The sequence below is a fragment of the Lynx canadensis genome, chromosome A3 (genome assembly GCF_007474595.2).
Source record: "Lynx canadensis isolate LIC74 chromosome A3, mLynCan4.pri.v2, whole genome shotgun sequence".
NCBI lineage: Eukaryota > Metazoa > Chordata > Mammalia > Carnivora > Felidae > Lynx > Lynx canadensis.
The window spans coordinates 89,716,373-89,735,634 of record NC_044305.1 but is presented as its reverse complement, the minus strand read 5'-3'; the positions used below and the strand labels follow the sequence as shown (position 1 = coordinate 89,735,634).

At 41.1% G+C, this 19,262-nt stretch overlaps 1 protein-coding gene across 3 annotated transcripts in view; it reads right to left on the bottom strand.

Annotated features, from left to right (window-relative positions):
- Positions 1–4,788: 4,788 nt before the first annotated feature.
- Positions 4,789–19,262, bottom strand: part of LOC115510725 (STAM binding protein) — a 50,335-nt gene continuing 35,861 nt past the window's right edge. Inside the window, exons 12-13 of one of the 3 annotated variants that reach the window (XR_004343415.1) lie at positions 11,582–11,677; positions 4,789–5,682 (exon numbers count right to left, since the gene is read on the bottom strand). The gene's annotated coding sequence lies outside the window, so the exon portion shown is untranslated. Of the gene's footprint in view, positions 5,683–10,003; positions 10,436–11,581; positions 11,678–19,262 lie in introns of those variants that run through there. The other 2 variants (XR_004343413.1, XR_004343414.1) reach the window with 2 other exon arrangements.

Here is a 19,262-nt window from a genome sequence, read left to right as displayed (position 1 = left end):
GGTAGAGTGAATTATCATTTGAGAAATGTATGCAAAAGGACTCCAGTGGCAACAGCCCTGGTGCTGGCGGATTTGTTCCTTTTATGCTGCACTTGCATCAACAAAACTCACACCAGGCCTTATAAGCTGCCCAGAGTGAGGCCAGATACAACTCTGCTCCTGGAGAGAGAACCATACCAAGAATGGCAGTGGGCCTCCTCCCTCCACACCTCCCTCCTTAGGCCCTGCTGCCTGCAGCCCCCCCACCCCACCCTGGGTCGGCCTGGGACACCCATGCCGTGCCCCAAAGTGGGTGCAGTCGTGCCTTGTCTGGTGAAAGCCCAGGACAGTTAAAAGCTGAAGGGAAATGCCATCCAGAAAGATATCCCGTGTGCCCTCCTTATCCCCTGCCCATCACACGAGCTACTGAATCCTGGGCTGAGTCAACCTAGGTGTCCCCGGATACCTTCAGCCACCTCTGGAACTTCACTGTCCCCTATCATTTCCCTTACCTTGCTGGATTTCCTCTGTTGGTCCCTAAATTTGGGGAATTACAGACCAAGGGAGCTGTCTTAACACACCTGATAAGACTCACAGGCTTGTAGAAGTTTCCACAGTCCTGCGGTTCTTGCTCTTCTTTTCATAACTCATGTACTCTCCCTGGATAGCTGTTTCATTGCCTACATTACCAGCCATCAGCTCTGTCCCAAGTACCCTCTGCTCCCATATTCCCACAGTCCTCACACCTGATGTCTAATCCAGACTGAAATGACCAAGTGCCTATTGGACATCTCCACCCAGATGACCCTCCAAACCTGAACCCCTATCCCCTCCCTTCACGCTACTCTGCCTCCTGGGTTCCCTACCTCACAATCTTCCCCTTTGGTCCTTCAGGCAAGAAACCCCAAGTCAGTCTAGACACCCCACCTCATGCTCTGCAGCCAACTGGGCTCCCTTCCCGGTGGCCCTCCCTTCGGAGATGTCCCTCAGCTCTGCTGGCTCCCTCCCACCCTTGCTGGCCCCCCTCTGCTTCAGGCTCTGGTCCTGACACAGCTTCCTGATTCTGCCCCATCTTCAAACCCAGTGATTCCCAAGTGCCCCAGCCTGACTGGAGGGCAGTGCCAGCATGACTGGGTAATCCGTTACAAATGCACATTCTCATGCTTCACCCAAATGGATGGAATCAGAAACTCTGGGGTGCCCAGGATACCTACCCTTCATCAGAAGAAGCGTGCATCAAATACCTGCTTAAGGCGTCCCCGGGAACATTCCCCCACCCCCACCTGGTGACTCAGCCCAAGACTAAGGAGCTTGTGGGGGGTGGGCAGCAGGTGAGCAGGGCACACAGGATTTCTCTTCCAGGTATGAATGGCATTTTCCTTCAGCTTTTAGCTATACAGACGGGCACAACTGCACCCACTCTGGGGACATCGTATGGGAGTTCTACATGGTTTTGGGTGACCTGGTGCAATGGCCTGATGCAGGTCTGTCTTCCTCATTAACTGAGGATTAACAGAAGTGTAGATATGGAGGGGAAAAAAAAAAACCAGAGGATAGGTTAAGGAAGGCTTGACTTGAGGGCTTGTGATTGTCCTCTGTGGAGAAGGGAGACTGCAGCCATCATGAGGTATACTTACCTTTTGACAATTAAACTGAGTGCTTAGTGTGAAGTCTAAACTCCAGGCCCCATGGGAAGTTTTCCCGAGCCTTTCAGGTTCCTGGAAAAGCCCTCACTAGAGGATGGGGCATGCAAGGCAGCGGATAAAGTGGGAGCTGTCCAGCAGGGACAGAGTGCTGTCAGTCCTCACTGGCCGAGGCAGCTGAGAGCTAATGCCCAGGTCGTGAGCTCCTCTTCCGAGTTTCCCTCCTTGGGTGGGGACAGGGCAGTAGTCTCTCTCACCCTTATCAGGAATCTAAAGGGGGCATCGTTTCCCTTTGCAGTGTCAGGGTTGGCTCTGTTTCCTTCTAAGCATTTAGCACTGAGGCCAGACATTCACACCTTGTTGGCACAGTCAGCTGATAAACAATAAAGAGTCTATGATCCAAAGGGGTTTGTTGTGATTCAGGGTCCAAAGAGCCCAGAGATCACAAAGGAATGCTATCTGAATAAATTGAAGCTCTTAGAAAATTCTTAGGGAGGTGCAGTCTGCCTTGACTTTGATTGAGAGAAGGAGGGGTATGGGAGGCAGGAGGCTAGACCAGGTACTGGAGGTACTCAATTTTTTGTAGTATGAGGAAACCCACCCTGAAGATTTGTTTTTTACCCCTCGTTTCAAGAATCAATGCAAAAAACCTCAAGAGTACAAAAATGTGTATTTTAGAAAGTAAACATCTCTTGCAATCTCAGACCTGAATCAGAGATGACCACAGTTAACAGTATGATGTGTATTCCTGCTAATTTTTTTTAGATTTTTCTATATTTTTATATTACTTCATAAAAATAGAATTACAACATGTTTTTACAACTATTCTTTAAGAAAATTTTTTAATTTTTGTTTTTATTTTTTATTTTTTTGAGGGTGGGGGCAGAGAGAGAGGAGGACAGAAGATCAGAAGCGGGCTCTACTCTGAAGCAGTGATCCTGATGTGGGGCTTGAACTCACAAACTGGGAGACCATGACCCCAGCCAAGGTCAGAGGTTCAACCGACTGAGCCACCCAGGTGCCCCTTTACAATTGTTCTGAAACTTGCCATGTTCTCTTAATATTCTTGGGTGTCTTTCCAAATCAGTTCAGGTAATTTTTTAAATGTTAGCATAGTTTTCTGCAGTAGGGATATATTATAAATTATTTAAACATATCCTATTGATGGGCTCTTGGGTCATTTCCAATTTCTTACTTACATAAACATCGCCGAAATTAATAAAACTTTATGTGCTTTCATGTGTGTGTGTATCTATGTGATGATTTTCTTAAAGCAGAATTATTTGATTAGACAAGAACATTTGAAATATTGGTGGAAACTGCAAAACTGTTTTCTGAGAAGGTTGGACAAGTTTACACTCCTGCCAAGAGTGTCTGAGACCACTTTCTTCTTCACACACCAGACACTGAGTATCAATGATGTTTTTCAATTATTTTTTTGGTCCATTATATTTGTTTATTACATTTGGAAACATGCTAATCTTCCTATGACTCTTCAGCTTAGAATTGTTTTCCCGCCTGCTTATAAAAGTAATACAATGTTTTTTTCTTTTTTAAAGAAAAATTGGAAATAGATGTTTGCATCTTGTTTGCGTTAGTGGATAGTTGTCCAGCTGAGCCTCTCTGGATCTCCTTGTGCCCTAAAGAACCATCTTTCAAATTTTTCCCAATCCAAAAGGAGAAACTTAGCACCTTCTTGTTTTATTTTTTATTTTTTTAAGTAGGTTCTATGCCCAATGTGGGGTTTTGAACTCCCAACCCTGAGATCAAGAGTGGCATGCTCTACTGACTGAGCCAGCCAGGTGCCCTGGCACCTTCTTGTTCTAAAATTAAAATGTAAAATTTTTTAATAACTAATGACAATGAACTCATGTGGCATTTATTAACTTTTTTCTTTTTTGGTCTTTCTGAGAATGGCTGGTTCATGTCTGTCTATTTTTCCATTGGATGGTTCACTTTAATCTTCTTGAGTTATAAGAGTTCTTGGTACATTGCATCAGTGATTACGATTAGCCTTTAGCCTATCCCATCGGTTGCAAATATGTATCTTCCTTCCAGTTTAACATTTGCCTTTTGATTTTGTCTGGCAGCATGCACCTTATTGGTGTTTCTTTAATAGATCTTTTCTTTTTGTTGTCTGTATTTCATAACATTCTCAGGAAAGCTGGGTGCTTCTTTTGTTTTTTTTTTAATTCATTATTTTATTTTTAGTTGTGGTAAACTATACATAACATAAAGTGTACCATCTTAACCATTTTTAACTGTATAGTTTAGTAATGTTAAGTATATTCACTTTACTGTGCAAATGATGTCCACGACGTTTTCATCTTGCAAAAATAAAGCTCTGTACCCATGAAACAACAACTTTCTCTAGTCTCTGGCAACCACCCTTCTATTTTCTGTTCATGTGACTTTGACGACCCTGGGTATCTGATGTAAGTGGTATCATACAGTATTTGTCGTTTTGTGACTGGCTCATTTTACTTCGCATAATGTCCTCAAGGTTCATCCATGTTGTAGCATGGGTCAGAATTTCCTTCCTTTTTAAGGCCGAGTAATATTCCATTGCATGTACATATCACATTTATTCATTCATTCATCCATTGAAGGACACTTGGTTTATCTTTACCTCTTGTCTACTGTGAGTAATGCTGCTATGAACAAGAATGTACAAATACCTCCTCAAGACACTGCTTTCAATTCTTTGGGGCATATATCCAGAAGTGGCATTGCTGGATCACATGGTAATTCTATTTTGTTTGTTTCAGGAACAACCACAGTGTGTACCACAGCAGCTACACCACTTTACATTCCCACCAACAGTGTACAAGTGTTCCGATTTCTCCACATTTTTTTTCAACGTTTTTTATTTATTTTTGGGACAGAGAGAGACAGAGCATGAACGGGGGAGGGGCAGAGAGAGAGGGAGACACAGAATCAGAAACAGGCTCCAGGCTCTGAGCCATCAGCCCAGAGCCTGACGCGGGGCTCGAACTCACAGACCGCGAGATCGTGACCTGGCTGAAGTCGGACGCTTAACCGACTGCGCCACCCAGGCGCCCCTTCTCCACATTTTTTGATAGCAGCCATCCTAATGGGTGTGAGGTGATATCTCTTGTGTCTTCCAAATAATAATAATAATAATAATAATAATAACAAATATTTATTTATTTTGGGGAGTAGTTTTAGGCTTACAGAAAAATTGAGCAGAAAGTACATTGATTTACCATATATGCCCTACCCCTCCACACACATAGCCTCCCCCACTGTCAACATCCCCAACCAGATTGGTACATTTGTTACAACCGATGACCATACACTGACATGTTATTATTGCCCAAAGACCATAGTTTATATTAGAGTTCACTTTTGATGCTGTGCCTTTCATATGTTTTGACAAATGTCTGATGACATGTATCCATCATTACAGTGTCATACAGAATAGTTTTGCTGTCCTAAAAATCCTCTGTGTTCCAGCCATTCATCCCTATTCACCCACTCCAACTCCTGGCAGTCACTGATTGTTTCATTGTCTCCATAGTTTTGATTTTCCAGAATGTCATATAGTTGGCATCACACACTACGTAGCCTTTTGATTTTTTATTTTATTTTTGTGAATCTTTTTTAGATTGGCTTTTTTCACTTAATCATATGCATTCAAGGTTGCTTCATGTCTTTTTATGGTTTGATAGCCCATTTACCTTTAGTAAGGAATAACAGCCCCACTGTCTGGATGGACACACAAGTTTATTTATCCAATCACCCACTGGAGGACATCTTAGATGCTGTTTAAAGTTGTTCCAAACATCCTTGAGCAGGTATTTGTATAGACATGAATTTTCAACCCATTTGTATACCAAGTGGTGACTGCAGGATGATACAGTGAGGGTGTGTTTAGTTTTGTAAGAAACTTCCAAACAACCTTCCACAATGGCTGTACCCATTTTGCATTCCCAGCAGCAATGTTGGTCCATATCACTGTGGCTTTGATAGGTAACTGAGCACTTCTTTCTAATGTCAAAAAGTTTCTTCCACTTGGGAGTTGTTGATCTTTTCATTTCTTGTGGGGAAGGAAATAGCAAATATAATTTATTCAGACACTCTTTTGCCATTTTCTTTTTGTCAAACTAGAAATTCATTTCTTTTCTTCTGATTAAAAAGGAATACTCACTCAAAACATTTCAGGGGGAAAAAAAGTATGAAGTGGAAAATGAAAATCCCCACCATGCAGAAAGCCACTATGAATTAAACTCTTTGCAGACATTTTCAATACAAATACACATTTAGAAAAATGCTATTGTACTGTACATGCTGCTTTATAACTACATAATTTATTTCAGTTTTTATTATTTTTCATTTGCCACTAGAATATTAGATCCAGGAAGGCAGTAATTGCTTTTACTTTTTTTCTCTCACTGCTGTATCCCTTGTGACTAGAGGAAGGCCTGACATATGTGGGCAGTCAATAAATATCTGTTACATGAAGAAATAAGCAAATCCCACTTTTATTACCTAACACGATGTCTTGGAATTTCTTTTTTCTGTGTCCATAGGTATATATATTTTCAGCAACATCTATTTTACTGGCTGTATATATTTCAATGTATTTCTTGAACCAGTCCTTTTCTGACTGGCTGTCTAACTAGTTTCCAATCTGTCATTATTATAAACAATACTGCAATAAGTATGTTTTTACTTATGCTTGTGTACCTGTGGGGTTATCTCCTTGGATCATTCCAAAAGGAGAAATTTCTTGGTCAAGTAGAATGCACATTTTAATTATAAATCATTTTGCTGCTCAACATCATCATGGAAATACAAATCAAAACCACAATGAGATATCACCTCACACCTGTCAGAATGGCTAACATTAACAACTCAGGCAACAACAGATGTTGGCAAGGATCCAGAGAGAGAGCATCTCTTTTGAATTGTTGGTGGCAACGCAAGCTGGTGCAGCCACTCTGGAAAACAGTATGCGGGTTCCTCAAAAAACTAAAAATAGAACTACCCTACGACCCAGCAATTGCACTACTAGGTATTTATCCAAGGGATACAGGTATGTTGTTTCGAAGGGACACACGCACCTCAATGTTTATAGCAGCACTATCAACAATAGCCAAAGTATGGAAAGAGCCCAAATGTCCATCGATGGATGAATGGATAAAGAAGATGTGGTACATATATACAATGGAGTATTATTCGGCAATCAAAAAGAATGAAATCTTGCCATTTGCAACCACGTGGATGGAACTAGAGAGTATTATGCTAAGCGAAATTAGTCGGAGAAAGACAAATATCATATGACTTCACTCATATGAGGACTTTAAGATACAAAACAGATGAACATAAGGGAAGGGAAACAAAAGTAATATAAAAACAGGGAGGGGGACAAAACACAAGAGACTCATAAATATTTAGAACAGAGGGTTGCTGGAAGGTTGTGGGAAGGGAGATGGGCTAAATGGGTGAGGGGCACTAAGGAATCTACTCCTGAAATCATTGTTGCACTATATACTAACTTGAATGTAAATTAAACAAATAAATAAAATAAAAAATAAAAAAGAAATCATTTTGCTAAGCCAGACCTCCAGAAAGTAATTGCAATTTATTCTCCCACTCAAGTACAAGAGTGCTCATTTCCTTTTTTTTTTTAATTTTTTTAATGTTTATTCACTTTTGAGAGAGAGACAGAGTGTGAGCAGAGGAAGGGCAGAGGGAGAGGGGGACACAGAATCCAAAGCAGGCTCCAGGCTCTGAGCTGTCAGCACAGAGCCCGACGCAGGGCTTGAACACACAGACTGTAAGATCATGACCTGAGCCAAAGTGAGACGCTTAACCAACTGAGCCACCCAGGTGCCCCAAGAGTGCTCATTTGCTTACAACCTAGCTAAAGAGCATCAAACCTTTTAATCTTTGCAATCTAATAGGTAAAAAATAATGCTATCTTGGGTTTAAATTTACATTTATTTGGTTATCAATGAGCTACACATCTTTTCTTGTTTATTGTCAATATGTATTAGGTTTTGTGCATTTTTAATTGTTATTAGGGTGTTTAATCTTTTCTTATTGATTTACAATAACTACATATTAGAGATATTAATTAACCTTTTGTATATTGTGAATGTTGCAAATATTTATTCTTAGTTTATCATTTTTTCAAAAATTATTTTCTTGATATTTTCCAACCAGAAGTTTTACTTAAATTTTTTTTAATTGAAGAGTAACACACATACAGACAAGTGAATTTTAAGTGTGCAGTGAGTCTTTACACCCACGTAACCATACCCAAATCAGATTTTCATGTAACTTCTCACAGTCAATAATCCTCCCAAGATAAACACTACTCCGATAAAGTTTTAACTTCCGACATAAAAATATCTGCCTTACCCTTCATGGTATGTACCTTTGGGCCATGTTTAAAGAAATCATTCCTCAACTCATAATTATGTAAATATTCAGCTACATTTTATTCTGACGCTTTTGTTATTTCGTATCATATACTGAAACTTCTACTGAATCCCACTGAAATCTATTCTAATATAAACTATGAGATAGGTTCAGACTTTCCTGTCTTCTCTGTTCCCCCAACAGCTACTACCCAACACTATTTGTTAACTAGTCAGTATCACTTACAAACCAGTCAACACCATCTCCGTGATTTGAAATGTTCTCTTTCTGCACTCTGCTTTCTTCCTTTATCTGCCTACTTATTTCTGCGTTAGCACCTCACCACTTTATTTGTTTGTTTGTTTGTTCTTTTTCGAGAAAGAGAGAGAGCGTGCAAGTGTGGGAGAGAGGCAGAGGGAGAGAATCTCAAGCAGGGCCCACACTCCTGATGCGGGGCTCAATCCATGACTACAGGATTATGACCTGAGTTAAAATCAAGAGCCAGATGCACAACCAACTGAGCCACCCAGGCATCCCTGTATCTCACCATTTCAAATACAGCTCTAGGGGTTTTTTTGTTTTTGTTTTTTTAATTTAAACCAGTGGGAGGTTTTTTTGTTTTTTTTTTTTTAATATGAAATTTATTGTCAAATTGGTTTCCATACAACACCCAGTGCTCCTCCCAACAGGTGCCCTCCTCAATGCCCATCACCCACCCTCCCCTCCCTCCCACCCCCCATCAACCCTCAGTTTATTCTCAGTTTTTAAGAGTCTCTTATGGTTTGGCTCTCTCCCTCTTTAACTTTTTTTTTCCTTCCCCTCCCCATGGTCTTCTGTTAAGTTTCTCAGGATCCACATAAGATTGAAAACATATGGTATCTGTCTTTCTCTGTATGACTTATTTCATTCAGCTCTAGGTTTTAATATATGCAGAAATAAATATTGCATTGTTACTCTCTTTCAAATATTTCTTGGTTATTACTGTTTATTTGTTCTTCCAGAAAAACTTTAAAACCATTTTGTGAAATTCTTTCACCAAATCCCCCCTAAAAAATTTGAGATCCTAACTGGAATTACACTGAATTTTATACTAATTTATATACTGTTTATATCTTTATACTGTTGGACTTTCCACTTATGTCTTTCCACCTATTCAAAACTTTCTTTATCTTCCTCAATAACATCACCAAGATTTCATCATATAGGTCCTGCACAGTTCTGTTTTTCTTAACTAGGTTTTTGTATTTTTATTTGCTACTATCTGTATATGTATTTTTTAAATGTTTATTTTATTTTTGAGAGGAAGAGAGAACAAGCAGGGGAGGGGCAAAGACGGGGGACACAGGATCTCAAGTGGGCCCCACGCTGACAGCAGCGAGCCCTACGAGGGGCTTGAACCCACAAACTGAGAGACCACAACCTAAGGTGAAGTCGAACGCTTGACTGACTCAGTCACCCAGGCACCCCTATTTGCTACTACATTAACATTTTTGTCATATTTCCTTTTTAATGCTTATTTATTTTTGAGAAAGAGAGAGAGAGAGGGAGAGAGAGAATGAGTTGGGGAGGGGCAGAGAGAGAGGGAGACACAGAATCCCAAGCAGGCTCCAGGCTCTGAGCTGTCAACACAAAGCCCTATCGGGCCTCGAACTCACACACCTTGAGATCATGACCTGAGCCAAAGCCAGACGCTTAACTGACTGAGCCATCCTGGTGCCCCATATATTTTTGTTATATTTTCCAACTCATTACTGACGTATAGGAAATATAAACATTTTATTATGTACACATATATATTATACACACATTATCTAGTCATCTTAAACTCATTAGTTTGAAGTTTTTCTTTCCTAGGTAGATAATCTATCGTCTGAAAATATTTCAACCAATATCTCTACCTTTGATTTATTTTCTTATTTTTATTACACTATTTAGAACTTTCAGAACAATGTTTAATGTTTTGCCCTTACAAATGGCATTCTTGTCTTTAATGAAAATGTGTCTACTTCAGTGTTCTTAACCCATCCCCTCCAACCTTCACAGGTTTTGGTTCATTACGTCTGAGGGGGGATCCAGGTGACTGTGCTTTGTTAGCTACACAGGTAATATTGAAGCATCTTCTTTCCCAATACAACACTGAGGACCCTACTCTAGTATTATTCAATATAATTTGCATTATTTTTCATCTTAAGGACATATTGCTCCATTCTAGGTTTAAGAGCTATTCATTGGGAGTTGGATTTCATAAAATGCCCTTTTCAGCATCTCAGTGATCCTCCCACTAAAATAAACTATGAAAACATACCTGTTTGTAGTCACCCAGAACTACCAAAGCAGGTAGGACATAAAAGGCCAGTCTTCTAGAGAGAGGAATCTCATTTGGGCAAATCTGATATTCTGTGCCATCTTCCTCTGGAGACATCCTTCCATGTTAGAGCAGCACAAGGAAGAGACCAAGAAGTGGCTCAGTTGGTTGAGTGTTCGACTCTTGATTTTGGCTCAGGTCATGATCCCAGGATCGTGGGATCAAGCCCTGCATCAGGTTCTGTGCTGAGCATGGAGCCTGCTTAAGATTCTCTCTCTTTCTCTCTGACCATTTCCTTGGCTCGCAAGCGTGCTCTATCTCTCTTTCTCTCTCTCTCTCAAATTAAAAAGAAGAAGAAGAAGAAGAAGAAGAAGAAGAAGAAGAAGAAGAAGAAGAAGAAGAAGTTGTTGTTGATCAAAAAGCAATGTGCCTAGCTGGCTCAGTTGGAAGAACATGCGACTCTCGATCTCAGGGTTGTGAGTTCAAGCCCCATGTTGGGTGAAGAGATTACTTAAAAATAAAATCTTAAAAAAAAAAAAAAAGAAGTTGAGCAAGAAGCAGTAACTAAGAGACTAAGAAACTTATCAATGTTTCTGGCAGACTTATGGGGCTAGGGAGTTCAGAGCCACCGTAGGGAGGGGCCTGTCAAACACTCTGGGCTTTCTTTCCACTGGGACCTGATGGTCACCTTATGTGTCATCTTGGCTAGGCCACAGTACCCAGACATGTGGCCAAACATTGATGTAGGTGTTTCTCTGGAGGTTTATTATTATTATTATTATTATTATTATTATTTTAGGTTTATTTATTTATTTTGAGAGAGGGAGAGAAAGAGAAGCCCAAGCAGGCTCTGCATGGTCAGCAGAGCTTGAACTCACAAATCATGAGATCATGACCTGAGATGAGATCAAGAGTTGGACACTTAACTGACTGAGCCACCCAGGTGACCTTCTCTGGAAGTATTTTAAAGATGAAACTAACAGTGGGCTGCCTGGGTGGCTCGGTCAGTTAAGCGAGTTAAGTCAGTTAAACGAGTCTGACTTCAGCTCAGGTCCTGATCTCGTGGTGTGTGAGTTCAAGCACTGCATCAGGCTCTGTGCTGACAGCTCAGAGCCTGGAACCTGCTTCAGAGTCTGTGTCTCCCTCTCTCCCTGCCCCTCCTCCACTCGCACTCTGTCTCTCTCTCTCTCAGAAATAAAATGAATATTAAAAAAAATTTTAGTATGCATCTTGTAAAAAAAAAAAAAGAAAAGATGATACTAACATTTAAATCAATAGTCTTTGAGTTATGCAGATTATCTACCACAAAAGGGATGGGTCTCATCCAGGCAGCAATGACCTTAACAGAGAAGACATCTTCCTGGAAGAAGAGAGAAAAAAGAAAACAAATTGTAAGTGGTGAGCTTATACCCAAATACATCAGTAATTACACTAAACTTAAATTGAGTAAATATTCCTACTTAAAGATAGTTTGGATATTTGATGATATCAAACTGGTAATTCACTACTTACAAGAGATGCATCTTAAATACAAAGATTCAGTAAAGTTGAAAGTAAGAAGAACTAGTCAAAAGAAAGTTATACCAATATGAGACAAAGTATGTTTTAAGGCAAGGTGTAGTCCTGAAGGAAAGAGACAGCAGTCTACCAGAGAATGTAACAATTCCACATTTGTATGCACCTAGTAGCACTTGTATGTACACACACACACACACACACACACACACACACACAGACAGAGAGAGAGCAAAAATTAACTAAACACAAAGGAGAAATGGATACATTTGCAATCATGCTGGAAGTAACACAACTTCTCAGTAACTGATAGAACAAGGAGATAAAAAAAATCAAGAAAGATATACAGTATTTGAATAACAGGATTAAATCTTATCTGGTACAGACTGCTGAGTGAACATTTTTGTTTCCCTGAAATTGTTGCTATGGCCCCAAATGCAAACAATAGGCTCTAGGAGATGGCCAGAAATGGAACCCAACACCTCCCCCAGGGCTGACTGAGAGGCAGCTCAGCCAACTTACTTTCTGGTGTCCTTACCCCCAGGTGTCTATGTGGGAAAGGCAGAGAAAGAAGTAGACTGAGTCTTCCCAGCTGAGTCCCAGCCTTGGGGAAGAGCAGTGACATAATGGCTTCTTCGATTATTCTGTGGAGAAGGAGGGCTGTATCCCCGCAAGTAAGGGGGGATTCCAAGAGGACAGTTTGGAGGGTACAGGTGCCCATAACAGTTTGCATTTTCCATTTGGGTGTCTACTGGGGCAGTGGCTGTACTGATCTGCCTTGAGCCCACCTGAAGATGCTAGTGGGATGGCAATAATAGGGTAGACAGTGGGGAAGTGTGGAGCAGACTGGACACCCTCAGTTTTGGGGTGTCCTCATAGGACCAATGGGCACAGGGAAGGTGGTTGGACTGGAGTGTTCTTGCCAATGCCCCACCCAAGAGAAAGAATGTGGGTGTATCACTGGAGAAGGTGGGGATAAGGGAGGATAAGAGCATTTCAACTAGGCCAGACTTCCCATATCAAGGAAGTGTGAACTTGGGTGGAATGGTGCGGTTTGCACGGGACCCACGGGAAACTCCACATGTGATCGTTACGAGAAAGCCAGCATTTGACAGTCGGTGCTAAATGGAGAAGTAACAGCCAAAGGAGAGAATGTTGAAATCTACCATACATCTAAGTAAAAAGACACATGTCCTTCCTTTTCCCTCTGGGATGACCCTGACCCTGGAGGAATTAGAAACAGACTATACCCCTTTAGACTTTCTAAGTGTCTCAACCTTGGGCTGGCCTGGGAAGTCCCCCAGGATCCCCGTTATTTCCTTTATTTATTATCAGGCAGTGCCTTCCTTTGACTCCTACAGTCATCCTGTGCTTCCCATCAACCCTTGGAGCGTGGTGCCCCAAGTCCCTACCTTCATCCTCAGATAGGAAGAGCTGGAGGAGAGTTATAGTGGGGCAGGGACGGGGGGATGGATGGGACTAGAGGGATTGATAGCCTTCCTGCTAGATGGTTCTCTTAAAAGTCAAGATCTCCCTGACACTCGGACCTGCCCACCCAGAAGGGTGGCTTTTAGATGAAAGCAGGAACTGTCCCCTTTCATTTTGTGATCAGGGGCTATGGTTTCCCTGGGGTATTAGGATCCTCTGCCCATCTCTCTAGGCAAGAGAAAGATGTTTCCCCTGTCCCCAAAGTGTGATTCACAGCAAACTATTGGCTTAGGCCTCATCGTTATTACTATGATTGTTATTATCGATACTGCCCCTTATTGAGTTGTGTCTATGTGCCCCAAATTGTCCTAAGCCTCTGTGTGTATGCATTCTCTCATTTGCTCCTGGTATTATTCACATTTCATAAAGTTGAGGACTTTGAAGCTGGAGAGGATAAGACACTTATTGAAATGACATAGCCAGTAAGTGAGGAAGCCAGGAATCCATCCCAGGTCAGTCTGGCTCTGGAGCCCGCTTGTAACCTCAGCATTACACCCTCCCCTAGTGCTGAGGGGAAAAATATACTTGCAACCTGGGATTAGCTGAGAACTACTAGAAGTGTCCGAAGATGAGGTTCTCTCATCACAACACTGTGCAGATAATTTAGAATCAGTCTTAATTTCAAAATGTTATAGCAAATGCAGGTCCTGCTTATCCTACATTTGGTTTAAGAATTCTTGGCTAGCTGAAATAACCTTTAACACATCAAATGAAGAAGCTGTGAGAACCCAAAATAGAAAAAGGCCACTCAGGACCTCATAAAAGTTAAAGTTTAGAATACATTTTTTCACTGTCTTAAAAATACTTTACTTCAATAACACCTTGTGGTGAGAATGGACTCTGGCAACAACAGCAGACTCGGGAAGGTTTTGAGCTGTTATTCTGGAAACTGAGTTTGTGTGGGACCAAACACCTGGGAAGTTCACTTCCTCTGGCTTTCACGAAACAAAGTCAACTGTCCCAATTTTTATAAATATGAGGCCAATCTCTGACTAGAGCCCAATTCACTGCCCAGACAATTTAAAAACTCGATCTAAATAAAGCACCCATGAGCAACTTTTTGCTTCTGGAGTTGTTAATACTTCCTTTGGACAATGGGCTCCCATCCCCAGTTTTATTGATTGTGTTTATTATTTATTTTTTTTTTTACTCTTTGGACTTAGCTGTGTTGAGCTAAACCCAGAATCCAGTTTATCTTTCTTGAGTGAGAACAACCTGGGCATCCTCTAACTCAAATTAAAAGTTGATTCGTGAGGTGCCTGGGTGGCTCAGTCAGTTAAGTGTCTGACTTCAGTTCAGTTCAGTTCTGATCTCCCTGTTCGTGGATTTAAGCCCCACCTCGGGCTCTGTGCTGGCAGCTCAGAGCCTGGAGCCTGCTTCAGATTCTTTGTCTCCCTCTCTCTCTGCCCCTCCCCCACTCACATTCTGTTTCTCTCTGCCTCTCAAAAATGAATAAATGTTAAAAATTTTTTTAAAACGTCGATTTGTTTATTAATTCTATAAAGCTCTGTAACAAGTGGTGAAAATCCAGGATTCTCAGATGAGCATTGGATATAAGGAACAGATAGGCTTTAAAAAGCAATTCCACCACAGGTCACTGCTATAATTTTTGCCCTACAGTGGCAAGAATAATATCAAATTATCTGCAACTTTTATTGACCTTTCCTCAGTCTGGGCCATGGACAAATTGATTCAGCACTGTTATTCTACTTCATGGGCCAGAGCGGTGGGGGGAGGACAGTTTTCCTGAGGGCTGATCCAGGATGAATTCTGACACCAGTACTTTTCCACTCATTAAAAAAAAAAAAAAAATGATACTATCTTTGGATGGGCCGGTTGCATAGCCCCTTGCTATTAAAAAAAAAAAAAAAAGGAAGGAAGATATTCTTTTTTACTCTGATGACAGGGCTTTATTTTCCTAGACAAAGAATGGTTTGTATATACAACAGACCCTGCTAGCCAATTATGGCAAGAAAGAAAGGCTACAAGATCAAAACCTCGAAGATTGGTTTTGGGTAGGTATTCCCCATGTAGGTATTCCCATGTTTTTCCCAAGTTCATAAATAAGGAGACAACCACATAGGCCAAATTTTGACTCCCCATATTGGCTTGTACAGACACCCTTTGTGGTTACTGCCAGTTCCTTTTCTGCTGCGAAAGGGGAATCGATGTAGTAAGTGACCCACAGGCTGTCTTACTAAAACTTTGGTGAGCTGTGTTAAAACAAAACAAAAACAGTTTGAAAGTTGAGAGCCTCAGATCTTACTCGGCCACCAATAAAGATCGGCAGCTGCACCCCCAAGCACTTGCCAAAGATTACAATTCCAAGTTCACTGTCATTAAATATTAAAATGTCACTGAAAAGGAACTTGGAGTTGTTTAAAATTCATGCAGTCCACCATCTAGGTTAAGCTAGGTTAGCAGACAGCTAGTTGTTTGGGCTGAACTCTATACTGCCCCAATGCCTGCACCCACCTGAGTTCCAGCAGAATTACTTTCTACTATATATTGTGCTTTACTACATATTGTACCTTACTATGTTATATATATAATATGCACATATTTTACTATATCTTGTGCCATCTTTTACATGGCAAAACAGAACACTCTATTGTGTTGCTTGGGTTCATTGAACAAATTTTTATATTATTTGTGACATCACACATCATGCGGCTCATCTATACTGGGAATGTAAGTGATCACAGATTACATTTTTTGCTCTATTACCAGGTCCATGTCGTTGCATCCTTGTATTCTATATTCACTTGCCCCCATGTTCAATCGATTTATTTTCTCTTTCTAATATTTTACATATCCTGGAAAACCTTTCTATTGGTATCTAGAGTCTGGGGACTTGGCACTTAGTAGGCATACAGTAAATATTTATTGAAACAGTTAAAGGTGGAGTACAAATAAATTATAAAGAGTATGAGTTAAATTATAAAAGTAGAGGGTAAATAAAGTGAAAACATTCATCTCTTCCTTGCTTGGGTCCCCTCAACACCCATACATGAAGTTGCTGCCCATCCTGTGTATGCTCATCAGTTAGGAAGATATTGCTCTCGTGCTATTTTATGGGAGTATGGCTCCTTTGTCTTACCCCATTATTCACTCCTTAAAGACAGAGAGCACAGCATTTACTTCTGTGTACTTTGAACAGTGCTCTGCACAAAGTAGGCGCTCACTAAATGCAAATTAAATGAATGAAAGATTCATGGCCTGGATGTGTGACACGCCTTTTTGGGAGTGAAGGGGTCACTACCTCATAATTTTGGTGCTATTATCTAAAGCTTGTAGCACTTGGTGTTTCCAGTTCTGTCTTAGTTTGCTCACCTTAGGTCATACTGCCCACAGTGGTGAAGGTAGGCCCTAGCTTTTTCTCCTAGGCACCTGCTGCAGACATCTGTTGTCTTTGCTCGCCCAGCATCCACTCCTCCTTCTATTCTTGATGTCACCGTGATTTTTCTTTGGAGGATGAATTCTCCCCTACTCTCAGTGCATGTGGTTCACATGGTGTATAGGCACATGACCCAGGACTGGCCAATCAGAATATTCTAACCCCCTGGCCCTGGTGATTAGTCCTAGGATGAAGTCATGACCAAACCCATGACCCAACAACTCAATTCCAGGACTTTTTTTGGGAACTTTTGGACACAGAAGTTTTCTTTTTCTTGTTGGACTCACCAAAACAATAGTATATAAACCTATATAGTATATAAACCTATAGCCATCAAAGCTACCATATTAGAAAAACTTACTTAAATGAACAAACACTGAGTATATAAGCCATCAAAGCTACCACATTGGGAAAACTTACTTAAACGAACAAACACTGAGTATATCCTTCAAAATGAGTCTCGGGGCATTTGGTGGAACCTGGCTCATTTGGTGGAGCATGTGATTCTTGGTCTCTGGGTTGTGAATTCAAGTTCCATGTTGGGTGTACAGATTTTAAAATAAAACAAAATCTTTAAAACAGGGGCACCTGGGTGGCTCAGTCAGTTAAGCGACTGACTCTAATTTCGGCTCAGGTCATGATCTCACTCTTCCTGAGATCAAGTCCCACGTCAGGCTGTGTTGACAGTGCAGAGCCTGCTTGGGATTCTCTCTCTCCCCCTCTCTCTCTGCCTCTCTCCTGCTTGTGCTCTGTCTGCTTCTCTCTCAAATAAATAAACATTTAAAAAAAGATAGAATCTGGGGTGCCTAGGTAGCTCAGCGGGTTAAGCGTCTAACTTTGGCTCAGGTCATGATCTCATGGCTCATGAGTTTGAGCCCTGCGTCGGGCACTGTGCTGACAGCTCAGAGCCTGGAGCCTGCTTCGGATTCTGTGTCTCCGTCTTTCTCTCTGCCCCTTCCCTGCATGCACTCTGTCTCTGTCTCTCTCTCAAAAGTAAATAAACCTTAAAAAATTTAAAAAAATAAAAAGACAAAATCTTTAAAACAAAACAAAAAAATGAATCTTGATGACAGTGGGCACTAGATCCAGCTGTGCCTGAACACCAGTTTGAATTGAGCTTTCTGCCAGTGGAATGAAAATAGTTCAGACTAACACAGGATTCCATTCTCATTATATGGTTTCTTCCCAGGCCACACTTAAGTTCCAAAGGCCATAATCAGAGGCCTTGTGCTTACACAACAACACTAAGACTGGGAACTAAAATATTTGTATAAACTTATCCTGAGTCTACCATGGTTCAATTAAGAATAATATAAGGGGTGCCTGGGTGGCTCAGTTGGTCAAGTGGCTGACTCTAAACCTCAGCTCAGGTTGGGATCTCAGGGTTGTGAGTTCAAGCCCTGTGTCGGGCACTGTGCTGTGCATGAAGCCTACTTAAAAAAAATTTTTTTTAACTCCAAAGCCATGGGAAAAGTATAGAACATTAGGCTGAGTGAGACAAGTTCTAGACACAGATGTTTAAGCATGGCAAGCAGAGCCGTTAAGAGCTGTTCACGGTGGCAAAGGCACCAGTGCTGTTTTGAAGGCAAGGTGAGGTAAAGAGAGGAGACTGCCAGGAATCGGGAAATAACCACAGGGAATGGCTGAGGAATATCTAAGAATAGTCTTACTTCCTTTAGTCTAGGTGCTGTTTCCACTTCTTTCACCCACTAATAACCCATTACTGTTTCTCCAACACAAGTAACAACCTACATTCTCACTCAGGCCCAGGAAAAAGACAAAATAACCCTTTGGCCATTGCAGGAGTTGTTTTTTGGAGAAGAGTGAGATGGGGAAAGTAATCCTTCCCTAGGAACTAATCACAGAGACCTGCTGAGCCCGGATGGATACAGAGGACTTCTACAGGCCAAAAGCCCAGTTCTCTCTTCTTTAGGTCAGTTCTTTCTCAGCTCTCCACCCTCCAGGTTTTGTCCAAAGATCTCTGCTAGCTCTTGCAGGCAAGGTTTATGTTGAATGGGTTCCAGTAGTGAGGTCATCCTAATGGAAGGTTTCCATATATGACATGCCTCTGCTGCTGCGCCCAAGAGCATTCCCAAGGCCCTTTCACTGATGCTGTCCAAGAATAAGATCTTGGCCAAATTCCCACATTGAAGGGGCAGTGGAGCTTTGGTTTCTGAAAATAGCAGGCATTGTCCTTTTTGTTCAATTATAAAAGCAATATTGTTCTCCACAGAATATTTGGAAAATTCAAGAAAAGGATAGAAAGGGAAACAAAGAATAATCACGCTATAATTCCCTCATCTGCAGATAACTAATATTAATATTTCGGTGTGCTTCTTTCTCATCATTTTATGAATACGTGTATCTATGTATGTTTTAGGAAGGCAGTATTGCATTGTAGTTAAGAGTATGGGTTTGAAAGTCTGATACCACTCATTTAAGGTTCTGTGGTATTTGGCAACTTCTCTCTTTAAATCTTAACTCCTTCAAAATTAAAGTTTGCTAATTTTTAAATGAGTCTACCACCAGGACGATATTACTTTAA